The sequence below is a fragment of the Plecotus auritus genome, assembly GCF_963455305.1.
Source record: "Plecotus auritus genome assembly, chromosome: 3".
NCBI classification, from domain to species: Eukaryota; Metazoa; Chordata; class Mammalia; order Chiroptera; family Vespertilionidae; genus Plecotus; species Plecotus auritus.
Genome location: NC_137772.1, coordinates 135677234 through 135693864, shown reverse-complemented (window position 1 = coordinate 135693864; position 16631 = coordinate 135677234). Strand labels below are relative to the sequence as shown.

At 41.0% G+C, this 16631-nt stretch overlaps 1 protein-coding gene across 9 annotated transcripts in view; it reads left to right on the top strand.

Annotated features, from left to right (window-relative positions):
- Positions 1-16631, top strand: part of SOCS2 (suppressor of cytokine signaling 2) — a 105401-nt gene that overhangs the window by 67797 nt on the left and 20973 nt on the right. For 6 of the 9 annotated variants that reach the window (XR_013960101.1, XR_013960102.1, XR_013960103.1 and 3 more), the window contains exon 4: positions 11108-11210. The exons of the other annotated variants lie outside the window; for them this stretch is intronic. The gene's annotated coding sequence lies outside the window, so the exon portion shown is untranslated. The remainder of the gene's footprint in view (positions 1-11107; positions 11211-16631) is intronic. 9 annotated transcript variants of the gene reach the window in all.

Below are 16631 nucleotides of genomic sequence, written 5' to 3'. Positions count from 1 at the left end.
TAAGGAGGGAATATGCTAATTGACTGCCACGCCCTCAAAGATGGCGGTGCCCACAGCCACAAGATTGCGGCGCCCTGTCCCCTCAGCCCCGCTGGGGTGGCAGGCAGCTGCTCTGTGCGCCTGCCTCCAGAGCCCCCCAGTCCCCTCAGCGCCCCAGCCGCCCAGGGCCGCCCGAGGCTCAGGTAACCAGGGCCAGCCAAGGCTTGCGCTGCCGGCAGTGGCAGCAGCAGAGGTATGATGGGGTGTCGCGTTCCCCTGATCGCCGGGTCACCTCCTGCCCCTGAGGACTCCTGGACTGTGAGAGGGGGCCGGCCGGGCTGAGGGACCCCCCGCTCCAGTGCATGAATTTTCATGCACCGGGCCTCTAGTTGTATTATAAATTTCAGACAACTGGTCTGCAAGTCTTGTTTTAGAATGCAACCTGTTTCTAGTTGGGGTCTTTTCTATAGCATATTTATGTATAATCAGAATACCAGAATAAATGCTGTGTTTTAATGGACAATTATCCTCTACTGTATCATGAGTTGTTATCTTTGAAAATTAGAATATATAAAAATTAGTTAATTCAAAATTTTATTACATAATTTCCCCTTTTATTCTCCATTTCACTTTTTCTACATTAACCCAAATCAGAAATTGTAGTGTTAATTTATTTTTTAATCCTCACCTGAGGATATGTTTATTGATTTTAGAGATAGAGGAAGCGAGAAAGACAGGGAGGGGGAGAGAGAAACATTAATCAGCTGCTTCCTGCACGACCCCTACTGGGGATTGAGCCTGAAACCTGGACATGTGCTCTAATTGGGAATTGAACTGGTGATCTGGTTCATGGGTCGATGCTCAACTACTGAGCAATACCAGCCAGACATTGATTTCTCTTTATATTTATCTTATTTATTTATTTAGTCATTCACTCAATCATTCAATAGATACTTACTGAGTATCTACTTGTGCCAGGCACAAGGCAAAGTCCTGGAGAAAGTTAAAAATAGTCTCTGCCCTTAAGGAGATTCTGGGTAGTTGGGAGACACACTTACCAGCAGTTATAGTACAGCTGACTCTTGAACAACAAGGGTTTGAACTGTGTGGGATTTTTTTTCAATAAATACTGTAAATGTATTTTATCAATAACATTTTCTCTAGCTTCTTTTATTGTAAGAATACAGCATATAATATATATAACACACAAAATAGGTGTTAATCAACAGTTTTTGTTATCGGTAAGGCTTCCAGTCAACAGTAGGATGTTAGTAGTTAAGTTTTAGGGGAGTCAGAAGTCATGTGTGGATTTTCGACTGTGTGAGGTAGGAGATTCGGTGCCTGTAACCTCCATGTTGTTCAAGGGTCATCTATACAATAAGATAATAAATATAATGAGGGATATACAAAGAGTAGGGGAAGCAGAGATAAAACACCTGAAGCTGTCTGAAGGTGTCAGGTAAGGCCTCAGAGTGGAGAAAAGAAAAGGAGTTGGCCTGCTCAGCTGGGTGGCTCAGTTGGTTAAGTGTCATCCTGTACACCAAAACAGAAAAAAGGTTACAGGGTCCATTCCTGGTCAGGGCACACCTAGGTTGCAGTTTCAATTCCCGGGTGGGGAGGCAACCGATCAGTGTTGTGCACTGTCTCTCTCTCTCTCTCTCTTTTTCTCTCTCTCTCTCTCTCCCCCTCTTCCTCTCCCTCTCCTTCCTCCTCTCTCTAAAATCAATAGAAAAATATGTAAATCATGGGTGAGGATTAAAAAAAAAAGATAAGGAGTTGGTCTGACCAACAAGCAGAGTGAGGGAGTTCCAAGCCAAGAGGACATAGAGCTGTGAGAGAACAAAGTCCTCCTATTGTGTGAAGCTTCTAATGCAAAATAGGAAACTAATAGTTTTGGGAGTGGAGAATAAGCCTGAGTTGGTGAGCAGAGACCAGAGCACCAAGGGCTTTGCTTGCTTTTCAGAAGTTTGTATGCCACCTGGAAAGTAAGGGACCCATTGAAGACTTTTTGAGCAGAAGGATGACAGCATCAGATTTGGTGGCAAGGTGGGAGACTGGTCTGGAGAGCCAGGACCCAGAGCAGGGCTTCTTACCCAGTCCTAGGACTTGCAAGAGGTCCATGGTTGGTATGCTTGGGATCCAAGAACTTGGATAGGAAAAAATTACATTGTTATTGTCACTAAACTCTTAACTGAAATTGAGCATCTTCTTCAACGATACCTAGGCAGCAGATCACAGTAGAATTAGCAGAAGAAGTGAGTTTATCACCAGTAGAAGTCAGGTATTTTGGTATCATTGTACAGTTATTGCAGATATCTCAAATTACGCTTTACATGTTTCACTAAACCCAAATTACTATAGCCATTAGACCCTGGGCTACATCTTATCATTTAATGAATTAATAAAGGAGAACATATATTATTATACCACAACTTAAAAATGATGTTATATGTGCATTTTAGAATTCATCTTTTGTGATCTCTATAATTAATTATATGATTTAAACACCGTATCCTGAGAACGGGTCCATAGTCTTCACCTTGACTGCCAAAGGGGACATAAAAGGTCAGAACTCATGCACCAGAGGAAGGTGATTGTGAGGAGGTTACTGCAGCCTAAAGCAGGAATGGGAAGGAAGGTGAGGAGGAAGAATTTGTGGGAGGTTCTGGGGACAGAGTGAACCTGTTGATAGATCCTGGACAGAAAGCAGTGGGAAGGATCCACATGCACTCTACTTCCAGAGCAGAATTCTTCCTATTTCTTGTCATGTCTGTCCCTTCCCTCCCTTTCCATTGCAATCGTTATTTAACTCAAACTTTTTTCAAAGTCATACATGTAAGAGTGGTTTAAAAATCAAGCACTATGGAAAGACAACCGAAAGCCACCCTCCCTTGCTCCTCTCCATCTGCCAATCCTACACTCTTTAAAAACTTATACAGTGTTATCTTTTTAGCTAGACTGGGAATTCTCTGCAGGAAATGCCTTGTAATCCTCACTACGTTTTTCATTTTAGGAGTTTGAATAAATGACTGATAGATTCCAAAGGCACTTCCTGTTTCAAGGTCCTTATGTACATCAATTGTATCATACTTCAGTTCCAGAATTTATACCAACTGTGACATTCTAGGACATGGTGCTTTTACCTAAAATTCTCAAGTTTTCTGTCACTTGTTTTTACATAAAATCACACAGAATGTGTAAATAAAAACCCCATTTACTTGGGCTTTCTGGTTGTTTTGTGTGAGTTTAGTGTGATGGTGGGTTAAATAATCCTATGTAATCGAAAACTAGAAATTGAGCCCAGAAATCTCATAATCCTATATAATAAAAGGCTAATATGCAAATTGTCCCCTCGAGAGTTTGACTGGGAGTTCAACCGCCTGCTATGACGTGCACTGACCACCAGGGGGTGGCGTGGAACAAAGGAAGGTTCTGGCCAGCAGCCAGAAGCCTGGGGAAGGAAGGCCCCCATCGGCCCTGATTGCTGGCCAGGCCTAGGGACCCTACCCATGCACAAATTTCGTGCACTGGGTCTCTAGTTAAATATAGAGATCACAAAATGAGCTAGCTGGTTTGGCTCAGTGGATAGAGCTTCAACCTGCGGACCGAAGGGTCCCAGGTTCAATTCCCATCAAGGACATGCAGGGTGTATGCAGGAGGCAACCAATTGATGTGTTTCTCTCACATCGATGTTTGTCTCTGTCTTTCCCTCTCTCTTCCACTCTCTCTAAAAATCAGTAGAAAAATGTCCTTGGGTGAGGATTAACAACCACACAACAACAAAAACCACCAGAAATTGAGAAGGTGGATTTGAAATTTCTATCCATTACTTTTTTGGGGGGGAGGGGGGTGCCTGTCCTGTCTTGGTAGCAGTGGTTAATTTCCGTATTGCTGCCTTGCTGAGTTGCAGATGGAGTGGCAGCTGAGACCTTTGGTTGGCTGGCTGAAGTTCCTGACCGTGCTTCCTGTGAGGTCCAGAAATGTATAGTTCTGTGGTATGAGATACTTTGATGTTTGCCAGATAAAACTGATGTCTGGTGCTTTTTCTAGGAAACACACATTTAGATATCTCCAAGTTGATTTGTAGGAACTTAATGTTATTACAATTTTGTAGCAGAACTTTTTCTGAAGTGGCAGAAGAAATAAAGGAACTTCAGTTTTGAGGGCTGTTAATAGTACCCTTCCATTAGTGCCCAAACTGAGAAAGTTGACAAAATACTGGATTGTTAATATGGATTTATGGCAAAAATAAGTATCTGGACTTTTACGAGTTACCGATACAGTAAAATACAGTTTTAGCTACTGACACTAGACTAGCCCCCAAACTTTTAGAAAAATGCATATTCCCCCCCCCCTTATTTTCTAAATAACATTTCTCAATCCAGTAACGCGGGGGGGCTACTTTGGGGTTAACCTGGAGATTTGGTTGCTGTTTTCTGGAGGGAGGCAGAGCAATGTTTGGGAGAAACGGACTCTGGAAAAATTAGCTTCCCAGTTTACACATGAAAATCACAGTCCTTTTCTTCATTAATATTATACCTATTTGAGGAGCACATTAGTGATAGTGAAAAAATGAGAGATATTACCTGGTAATACGATGAGTTAACTTTTCTTTAAACTTACTGGCTTCTCCCTTCAACTGTGGCTGGTTAACAAGCCCGTATTTGTTGGCACTGTAGTTAAGGCTCACAATACTACTCTTGGAGCAAAATGACTATTTAAAAAAATATATAATTTTTAGAGGAGGAAAATTTTAGATTTGGAAGAAATATTTAAGCTGCAGACTTTCAAACCCAACTTCTTCAAAATCATTTAAAAATGAAGCACGGGAAGAGAGAACGTTCATGGTTAATAAAGGAGGGCAACACCCGACCTAGCGAGACGGGAAAGGAGTGACTTTGATTTATGTCTACGAGACCAGAAAAGAAACAGGCAGATGTTTCTAGGAACTAGTTAAGGGAGAATGAAAAAGACAGAAGTAGAAGTGAAAAAAAAACCCCACAGAATTTAAGAAGAAGAAAGTGCTTGTCTGCAGGAGGAGGAATCTCATACCAGTTTCCGTTCTTCCTACTTGGGAATTTTCAAACCGAGCTCCTACACGGGCTGGCTCGCAGGCTAGGACGCGCGCTCAGGCTGTCGACAGGGAAGTGATTGTGGCGCCGCTGGGGATGCAGAAAAAGCTGTTTGTGTGCAGCTGCCTGAGTGTGGAGCCCGTTCGCCCTGTGGCCGGGCAGCTCCTCCCAGACACGCACCAGCGCCGCTCCGCTCGGGGCTCCGGACCTCCTGCAAGGTAGACTGGGAAGAAAGGAGATGTTTAGAAACTGACGAGGTCAACGTGTTTAAAACTGAAAGCACACCGGATGCATGGAGTATTGAGAGTAAACAGCTGTGTTTACCATTTTGCTGTGTATGGAATGGGTTAACATCTGTTCACGTAGCCTGAGTGACCCTGATGCAGATGAGAATGTGGCTAGGCAGAGAGGCTTCCACCAATTGGCTCAGAAAAGATCGTCCGTTCTGTTTTTGTTAATGTACGTGTAATATAACCTGCTATTATGAGCTAGTTTTCAATTCATCTAAAAGTAATGTCATGGTTATTACCATGGTTAGAAATCTACTCAGTTCAGAAGGCTATGAAATGAAAAATAAAATGGCCAACCTCTCCTACTCTCCAGAGGTGACTTGTTAAAAAAATCCTTTTTCTTTTCTTCCAGAGATTTTTAATGCAAGATAAGCATATATTTAAATTGTTTTTTAAAAGCACACCTAGATAGAATTCTACATTCTGCTCTGCAATTTCCTTTTTTAATTTAACATTTGAGAATCTATCTACATAGCTTTATATACCTTATGCCATAAGGCTTATGGTAACAAAAAGCTCAACCTCATTCATACACATTTGCACAATATTCCATGGTATAAAATGCACCACTACTCATTGAATCAATCCCCTTACCAGTTGTTCCTAGCTTTCTGCTATTACAAACAACAATGCAAGAAATATCTCTATACTAATGTGTTTCTGGAGATATATATGTTGAATAAATTTCTAGCAGTGGAATTTTAGGGTCAAAGAATATGTGCATTAGCATTATTTTTTATTTTTATTTATTGATTTGAGAGAGAGGAGGAGAAACACTGATTTGTTGTTCCACTTATTTTTGCATTCATTGGTTGATTCTTGTATGTGCCCTGACTGGGGATTGAACCCACAACCTTGGCATATCGGGATGATGCTCTAACCCAGTGGTCGGCAAACTGCGGCTCGCGAGCCACATGCGGCTCTTTGGCCCTGGCCTGGGCAAGTCTATTTTGAAGAAGTGGCGTTAGAAGAAGTTTAAGTTTAAAAAATTTGGCTCTCAAAAGAAATTTCAATCATTGTACTGTTGATATTTGGCTCTGTTGACTAATGAGTTTGCCGACCACTGCTCTAACCAATTGAGCTCCCCGGCCAGGGCCATGTATTAACATTTTAAGTATTTCCAAACCGTATTCCAAAAAAGGTGCACTAATTAATATTTCAGTCTTAAATAAGTTACTATCTTATAAGTTGTGAATATAATTGAGGGTTTTTCTTAAAATACTATTCATTTTTAAATAGCATAATTAGAGCTGAGACCAAATAAGCTTGCTCCTTTGCTAATTAAATGAACTGCAAGTTAAATCTTCATTCCAGGAAGAATGTCTCTGGACTGCTAAGTGCTGGGCCGGCGTTTAGAACCAGCAAGAGGCTGAGCCCAGCAGCCTGGAGAGTCTTAGAGCCGCATGACCAGAGGCATCAGAGCTAAGAGGCAGGCACATGGCTTCATGCTTTGCCGGTGACTCCAGATAAAACAATTGACTGTCTTTAGAAATCCTGGGGCAGAACTGGAAAAAAACCGCACAAAATGTCATGTTTAATAATATCATCTTTAATTAGTTCTGTTCAAAAGACATTGATTGAGCACAACTGGTAAAAAGTTCCTCCTTCTCCAACTCCCTGTCATCCCCCCTCAATCCCCTTCTCCTAGCTTTCTCTCCTCCTTCCTTTCGTGTTTGTTAATTTTGGTATACCACCACTCATGATACCAGAGGGGTGTTCAGTTTTAGGGACAAAGCAATTGATTTTCTGCAACGGAAAAGGTGGTTCTGCAGGGGGAATTAACTATGCCAATGGTTGTTACCACAGTGAGCCAACTGTGTATCTAGATTCTCCCCGTTCTGCTTATGACTCCAAATGCTTAAAGCATTCTACCTATTCAGAAACAACTTCATTTCTTATTTTTAAGTTTTTTAGTTTAACAGCTATTACAGATGAAACCAAACTATAACCAGAGACCAAGATGTAAGTCAAGTTGCAAAAAACCTATGGCTCAAGTTGCTATTAAATTGCTTAATAAGTGATCAAAGTAGCACATGTAATACCTTTTAGATTATAGAAAACTCTTGGGGAATTACAGGACTTTGACAAGTATTTTATTTCACAAATTACCTGCTTGTTTGGAAAGTGGCTCTTTCAAAACTCAGCTCCCTCACCCTCAAAACTCCTCTTAAACAAAGGCAGTCACATCAGAATAGAATCTAGGTGTCAAAAAACAAATAAACCCCAAAATAAACATAAATGAAATTTCCATTTAAGGTCTGAATCTCTGTGGCTTTGCAAGCTACTCCATTATCATACAAAGACTTATGCCTTAAAATAAAGGAAACAAACCAACAGCATAGAAAGCTTGTCTAATTAAAACTCTTCATTTCAGACTCTTAATTTCCCTGTAACACATTGGAAGCCAGCAGGAAGAAAGGAGGTGATATGGATCGTTCCCGTCGTCCTTAAATAGAACGTTCTTCGCAACTGGCAGGAAGCACCTGGGGGATGGCTTTAGAACTTTGAAAATTGTTTTTTAAATAAGAAGGGAAAAATAAATTGGTTTCTGAATCCAGCTGCTTTTAATACTTTTACAACCATACATTTTTATAATCTGAATTCTGATGATAATGAGTTTAAATTAAAAATACATTTAAATTTAGGAAAGGATGCAGATGACAACAAGATAGGAAATTTTAGCTTAACTCTGAATCTCCTTTTCCTACTTTGACTAAAATTGACCTTCAATATTACAGTACTTTCATTTTTAGATCTCTTTACATATTCTGTAAAAAAGCTTAAAAGTGAAACAAAGATGTCTCTTGACTATTATAATCTCCACTGCCTAACTCTTCTAACTTTTTAAGCCCATTTAGACTTTAGAAGATATTCTTTCCCAAATCTATCCTTTAATTGACAATTTAATAATGGAATTGATATGACTTTCCCATTTTTATTTTCCACAAGAAGAAATATTCTGGTTCATTTTATTACTTACCTTACTTCTTTAGATGTAATTCTTTTCTTTTGTAAATAATGTGAAATTAATTCATTGTAGAGGATTCTGTTTATCTGACAGTTGATAATATGAATACATATTTTCTCATTTTGCTAGGAAAAATGTTATATAAGCGAGTTAGTGGGGGAATATGAGCTCTCAGACACTGAAATTAAAGGAAAAATTTGTGCTCGTAGATCATTGATCTTTTAAAACTTTGTGTTTTAAATAAAAATTAAAAGAAATTTTACTGCATTCAGCTAATATGTCAAATTGAATAATCCAACCAGAAACACAGAGTATCGATTCTTCTTGTCAGCAATACTTTAAAAGTAGGGATTTCTTAAGAGTTCTTTTATTACCTCGATTTCATTATTTTTGCAAAATATGTGATGGGTATTAAACTTAGATTTACTGTTGTACTGAATATCTTGTCAAAATGAAACAAGTACTTTTTGTCATAAATGCTACTGATTTAAAAGCATTTATAAAGGTGGATGGTTATGCTTTTGGAATCTCACTCATTACTGAAAATAAAATATGCTTTACCTTTATTTTTTTATTTTTATAATAGACACCCATTTTGCTGATTCCAAGTCACTTTAGCAATACTTCACATATTTTAACTACTTTTTGTGATTTAGTTTTACGAATAGTTTTATTTTAGGTTGTTTCATCTTTTAATACCTGATTTATATATTTTGGAAGACAGGTTCACACCTTGTCATTATAAATTCAATGGAAAGACCAATTCCTTCTACTTTCTTTGTAGTTCTGATTTCAGATTTTCAAGTGGGTTTGTAGTCAACGTTAATGTACCTTTTGAGAATAAATTAAGTCTCCAATTTCTTTTTCTTTCTTTTTTTTTTAAAATATATTTTATTGATTTTTTTACAGAGAGGAAGGAAGAGGGATAGAGAGTTAGAAACATCGATGAGAGAGAAACATCGATCAGCTGCCTCTTGCACGCCTCCTACTGGGGATGTGCCCGCAACCAAGTTACGTGCCCTTGACCGGAATCGAACCTGGGACCTTTCAGTCCGCAGGCTGACGCTCTATCCACTGAGCCAAACCGGTTTTGGCAAGTCTCCAATTTCTTGTGTGTGTGTGTGTGTGTGTGTGTGTGTGTGTGTGTGTGTGTGTGTATGTGTGTGCGCGCGCGCGCTTCTGGAGCTGGCATGCTTTTCTTCGGCAACTGAAAGTGGAGCCTGGTCCTCCTGTCAGAGTAAATCTAGTTTCAGTAGTTTTAAATTTAGTTCGTTCATGACCAAAGAAAAGAAGTGCCCACATTTTTCTGTTTAATTTTAAACAACCACAATCTATAGTCTCACTCTAGTGTTTGGGAACTTCAAGTGTATAGCTATTTTTGGTTTTGTGTCTGGTTAATCTAATTCTCTATTGTTCGGCATTGAATTTGTGATTATACCCTATGGTAGTCTACAGGATTACACAAACAAAATGAGCCACTTTATTTTATATTCTTTCCTTTTCTTTTTCCGATGGGGGTATGGTTGTCCCAGCTACTTCCTCTCTCTCTCTTTAAAACAATTTTTTAAAACAGATTTTTAGAAAGAGAGCAAGGGAACGGGGGAGAGAGAAACCTCAACGTGAAAGTGAAATATTTTTGGCTACCTCCTGCATGCCCCGTACCGGATTTCAAGCCCAAAACCTGGGCATTTGCCCTGACCAAGAATCGAACCAGCAACTTTGGTGCACAGGATGATGCCCAAACAACTGAGCCACACTGGTCAAGGGCTTCCCAGCTACTTTCTCATAGCAAATAGAGGGCATAGATAATTGTGGTAATTTTATTGAGTTTGCTTTACCTCTTTTCTTATCCCTACCTCCACGTACCCACAATTTAATACTTCTCAGCAAGAACCTTCACACTTTACCTGGTTATATACTTGGACAAATTGATGTATTTGGGTTTACTTCACCTGTAAAAGGTTGTGTTTCTTGACTTAATTGCATCCTTACTATGTGCCAAGTTTTATGCCAAGCATTGTACATTATATTATTTGATTTGAATACCAGGTGTGGCATATAATCACATTGTCCTCATTTTGCAGATGAGGAAACTGAGGCTCACAGAGGTTGAAGCAGGTTAATCCCTTGCTAAGTGGCAGAGCTGGGATTTCAAGCCAGGTTATGCAACTTTAATATCTGATTTGATATTTCATATCTGGGATCTTCAGTTATGCAATGCAGCCTGAGTTACTCAATGGGAAGTCATTGTGATATCAGAAACCTAACAAAGAACTACTAAAGGGTCTAGACCAGTGGTCAGCAAACTCATTAGTCAACAGAGCCAAATATCAACAGCACAACGATTGAAATTTCTTTTGAGAGCCAAATTTTTTAAACCTAAACTTCTTCTAACACCACTTCTTCAAAACAGACTCACCCAGGCCATGGTATTTTGTGGAAGAGCCACACTCAAGGGGCCAAAGAGCCACATGTGGCTCACGAGCTGTGGTTTGCCGACCACTGGTCTAGACCAAGCATGTCAAACTAAAAGGCTGACATGGGCCAAATATCAAGGTGTAACTTTATGTGGATCACCTAAAAACAAAAGCTTCAATTTTTATAGAAACGTAGGTTTATTTCAATAGAGACATGCTGAACACAAAGGGCTGAAATAAAGGAGTAATTGTTAACATAAAATAATAGAACATTTAAATAAAAATTAATATTTTTTCTTGAACATTAACTTACCAGACACTGAATAACTGCACAAATTAATAAGCATAACACAAATAATGTATTTTTCTTGTTCTCTGAAGGTGAAATATTTCCTGTTGCGCACACCAAACAAGTCAGTCCAAGACTAATGACGTGGCAATTGGCTGCTAAAATATTTGCTGCTGGTATTAGTGGATAGAAATGGTAAGCCTGTGCGTAAGGTGCATAAGGGAAAGGAATGCAACACGATTATAGTAATCAGTCATTAGCGAGTGTTGTAGTTCGTTATTAATAACTAGAGGCCCAGTGCACGAATTCGTGCACAAGTGGGGTCTCTCAGCCTGGCTGGCGATCAGGGTCGATAGGGGTCGATCGGGGCAGGCCAGCCAGCCAGGGGATGGGACCTCAGGAGCTTGGCTGTGGGAGCACAATGACCACCAGGGGGCAGCTCCTGCATTGAGTGTCTGCCCCCTGGTGGTCAGTGTGGGTCATAGCTACCGGCCAGTCGTCTGGTCGTAACAGTCACTTAGGCTTTTATATATATACTAGAGGTCCAGTGCATGAAATTCATGCACGGGGTAGGGGTGTGTGTCCCTCAGCCCAGCCTGTACCCTCTCCAAACTGGGACCCTTTGAGTGATGTCCGACTGCCCGTTTAGGCCCGATCCTGGTGGGTTTGGGCCTAAACGGGCAGTTGGACATCCCTCTCACAATCCAGGACTGCTGGCTCCCGACCGCTCGCCTGCCTGCCTGCCTGATTGCCCCTAATCACTTCTGCCTGCCAGCCTGATGACCCCCTAACCACTCCCCTGCCAGCCTGGTCGATGCCTAACTGCTCCCCTGCCTGCCTGATTGCCCCTAATTGCCCTCCCCTGCTGGCCTGGTCACCCCTAACTGCCCTCCCCTACAGGCCTGGTTGCCCCCAACTGCCCTCCCCTGCAGGCCTGGTTGCCCCCAACTGCCTTCCCCTACAGGCCTGGTCCCCCTAAACTGCCCACCCCTGCTGGCCATCTTGTGGTGGCCATCATGTGTCTACATGGGGGCAGCCATCTTTGACCACATGGGGGCGGCCATCTTGTGTGTTGGAGTGATGGTCAATTTGCATATTATGTCTTTATTATATAGGATAGATTATGTATAACAGGATATTGTAAAAATTAAGTTATGAAATTTTTATTAAAATGTTTCTTACATACCATTATATTGTCTGGGCTCAAAAATATTCATTGTGGGCCGCATGCGACCTGCGGGCTGCGAGTTTGACATGCTTGGTCTAGACCAGCCGTGGGCAAACTACGGCCCGCGGGCCGGATCCGGCCCGTTCGGCTGTTCTATCCGGCCCACAGAGCCGAAAGACCGGAGGGTTCTCTTGCTCTCCCCTCTGCTCCTTTACTTTGAATTTATATTAGTTCACACAAACACTCCATCCGTGCTTTTGTTCCGGCCCTCCGGTCCAGTTTAAGAACCCATTGTGGCCCTCGAGTCAAAAAGTTTGCCCACCCCTGGTCTAGACCCATGATTGTTCAATGAAAACTGGAGATTCTGCAGGCCTCCCTGCCCTGTCCCATGCACCATCTACTACAAAATGCTTTTCTTCTTGGGGGCCTCACTTGTCTCATCTGTTAAATAGAAATAATAGGTGGGCTATGTAGTTCTCTTTTTATTAAGAAACACAAAAATACTTTTAGTTTGAAATGATTATAGATTCAGAGGAAGTTATGAAGATGAGAGAGAGAAGACCTGTGTATCCTTACCCCAGTTTCCCCCAGTGGTTGTGTCTTATGTAACTGAAGCACAAGCAGAACCACAAAACTGACATTGGCATAAAGTTTATGCTTGTATAATGCTATGCCATTTTATCAGCTGTAGCTTAGGGTAACCAAGACCAACATCAGGATACAGAACTTTTTGGTCACCACTAAGATCTCCCACCTGCCACCCATTTACAGTCACCACTTCTTCCCCACCCTAACCACTAATTTGTTCTCCATCTCTATAATTTTGTCATTTCAAATCTCTAAAAAAATTGTGTTTTTATTATGAAATATCTAGGTCAGAAAATTACAAAAAATACTTTAATAATACTTACATATAGCCACCACTCAAGTTTAACAAATGAGCCAATTTAATAAATGTTGTATTTCCTTCACAATTTAAAAAAAATCACATATTGAGATTAAGACCTCTTTGTCCTACTCTCTGATCCTATTGACCATCCACCATCCCCAGAGATTAACTCTACCCCAAATTGATTATGTATCTTTCCCATTTACATATTGATCTTTTTCTACATACTTAAGTGTCTATAATATTATATATCATAGTTTTGTATGTTTAAAAATTTACATAAATAAATCAACAAATATTTATTGAGTGTTTACTATGTGCTAGGTCCTACTCTAGACCCTGGGAACATCATGGTGAATAAGGTGAAACCCTTGCCATAAATGTATAAATATATGACTAAATAGGATAATTGCAGGTATCTGTAACTGTGAAAATGGCAAAATAGGATACAGTAGTCACTGCTTATCAGAGGGGGATATGCTCTGAGACCCTCAGTGGATGCCTAAAACCGCAGATAATACAGAACCCTGCATGTGTTGTTTTTTTTCCTATACATACACACCTATTATAAAGTTTAATTTATAAATTTGGCACAGTAGGAGGTGAACAAAATAATTAATAATAAAACAGAACAATTATAACAATATACTATAATAAAAGTTATGTGAATGTGGTCTCTCTCTCAAAATATTCTACTGTATTCAACATTCTTTTTGTCATGCATTGGTGGAACCATTCCATAGACAAGATGACTGTCACCCATGCTCTCTAGTTATGTTTCTACAACATGGGTAGATAATTTTTGTTTTGTTTTTGAGAGTGCCTGGGTACTTTGCTCTGTACCCTGCACTCAGCTGTATCATATGCCTGCAGCATTGCTATAGAGTGCCACAGTTAAGCTGGCCTTCCATGTTTTATGCCCTGATGCCTCCTTTGCAGCTCTCTGAATGTAGATTCTATTGGGCATCTTCTTCCAGGAGGGCCCAGTTTCACCATAATTGAAGGCTTGCTTTGGAGAGTATCCTTAATCAACTTCAGTTCTGCCAGAAATATGGCAGCAGCACCTTCTTCTTCAGCCAATGCAGCCTCTCCAGTAATTTTTATGTTTTTCAGTAAAGACCTATTCCTGAATCTGCGTAACCATCCCTTACTTGCAGTAAATGGTTTGTTGTCACTTGTTTTAGGGATCCCTTGCTGAAGTGTTCTTATAGCTCAGTGCCTTCTGGTGGAACACACTGCCATCAATCAGAACACGTTTCTGTTCATGTCTTCACCTATAAATTTTATGTCTTTTCCATCCTAACTAAGCACTTGTCATGCACTGTGGCCACAATTTCTGCAGTTTGAGGTACAATAGCAAACTAGCATGAATTTCTTTTTCCTTCCCAATTTCACAGATGGAAGATTTGTTCTCAGCAAACGTAGCATGATTTTTTTTATTATTAAGTTGAGAACGTTCACCTTTTCACTTAAAGGAAGCACTTAAAGGCTTCTCTAGGGGATATCCAAATGGCCACACCACTATTGTGTTTTGGGGCCATTAAGTAAAATAAGGGTAACTTGAATACAAAGACTGTGATCCTGTGACAAGTCGTTGGATAAGGGAGGAACAGCTACTAAATAACTAAGGGGTGGGGAGAGTCTACAGTGTGGAAACTGTAGTTCATGAGATTTCGTCACGCTACCCAGAACAGCACGCAATTTAAAATGTATGAGTTGTTTATTTCTGGAGTTTTCCATTTAATATTTTCTGACCACGATTGACTGTGGGTAACTGAAAATGTGGAAAGTGAAGCCACGGATAGAGGGGACCATTTTATTGTGGTCCAGATTGGCAGAGCACTGAGTGAACCAGGGGTATGGCGGGGCACTGAGGCAAGGCCTTGCTGAGGGTATTGCATTGGAATTAAACCCTAAATGATAAGAAGAAATAAGCCAAACAAAAGGACAGCAAGCAAGTACTCATGCTCTCGCATAGGAATGGGATTGGTGTATACCTGGAAGAACCATACATGCACTGAGGCTGGAGCCATGTAAACACCAGGAGAGTGGATGCAGGTGAGGTCTGAGTTGGGGAGGTTAGGTGAGAAGTGGTGGGTGGATTGCAAAAGGCCAAGGTGACCTTGGTAAGAAATTAGGATTTTATTAAGGCTGCGATGGGAAGCCATTGAAAGGCATAAGCTAGCTATGGCACAGTTGCCTTGTAGGAGATGGCGTAAGAAGGGATAAGAATGAGAAGCAGTTCAGTTGTGCCAGTTTTCCAGGGAAAATATCAGCCAAGTGGATGGTGATGCCTTCTAATAAGATGAAAAGGCTTGGTATCACCTTTGCCTTTAGGATTCAACATTTGTGTTTCAAGATTTACTTAGATTAAGTTAATTCATTTCATTTTAATTGCTATGTATCTCCCATTCTGTGTGTATATCAAATTTTCTTTATATATTCATTCTCTTAAGACTTTAAAGACATTTCTTTAAAGATATATCTGTTTCTCCTATACACAGTTCTGACCAAAGCATCTTCTATATGGACTAGAGGCCTGGTGCACGACATTTGTGCACTGTGTGTGTGTGTGTGTGTGTGTGTGTGTGTGTGTGTGAGGGGCAGGGGTCCCTCAGTCTGGCCTGTGTCCTCTCGCAGTCCAGGACCCCTTGGGGGATGGCCACCTGCCAGTTGAGGTCTGCTCCCTGGGGCAGACATCCCCTGAGGGGTCCTTAGCGCTGCTACAGAGGCGGGAGAGGCTCCTGCCACTGCTGCTGCGCTCACCAGTGGTAAGCCAGCTTCTGGCTGAGCGGCACTCCCCCTGTGGAGGTGCACTGACCACCAGGGGGCAGCTCCTGCATTGAGTGTCTGCCACCTGGTGATCAGGGCACGTCATAGTGACTGGTCGTTCCGGCATTCAGTCAATTTGCATATTAGAGTTTTATTGTTTAGGACTAGAGGCCCAGTGCACGAAATTCGTGCACAGGTAGGGTCCCTAGTGGCTGTTGGCTGCCTGCTGCTGCTGGCCTGAGCATCCCTTCTCCCACCATGTTCTGCGCCAACCCCTGGTGGTCAGCGCACATCTAACTCCTGGTTGGTCAAACTCCTACCCGTGGGGACAATTTGCATATTAGCCTTTTATTATATAGGAGTCTTGTGGATAGGGTATAAGAGTTTCATATCTAGCAATAGAATTGCTGGGGTCTTTAGAGGTATGCTCATTGTCAGCTTTGTCAGCTAGTTCAAAATTGTTCTCCAAAGAGGTTGTACTAATTTATAGTCACCAGCTGTGTATGAGAATTTTCATTTCTCCATATCCTCAGCATTTGGTATGCGCTTTTAGCAATCAATTATGGATGTGAAATGAAAAGTCTTTGTTATAATTTGCACTTTCTGATTACTAGCTATGTTTTTTTTTTTTCTTTATTGACTATATTCTGTATGCTGTACTTTACATCCCCATGACTATTTTCTGACCTCCAGTTTGTACTTAATCCCTTCACCTTTTTCACCCAGCCCCCCCCCACCCCCCACTCTGTCCCCTCTGGTAACCATTAATTTGATCTCTTTACTTATG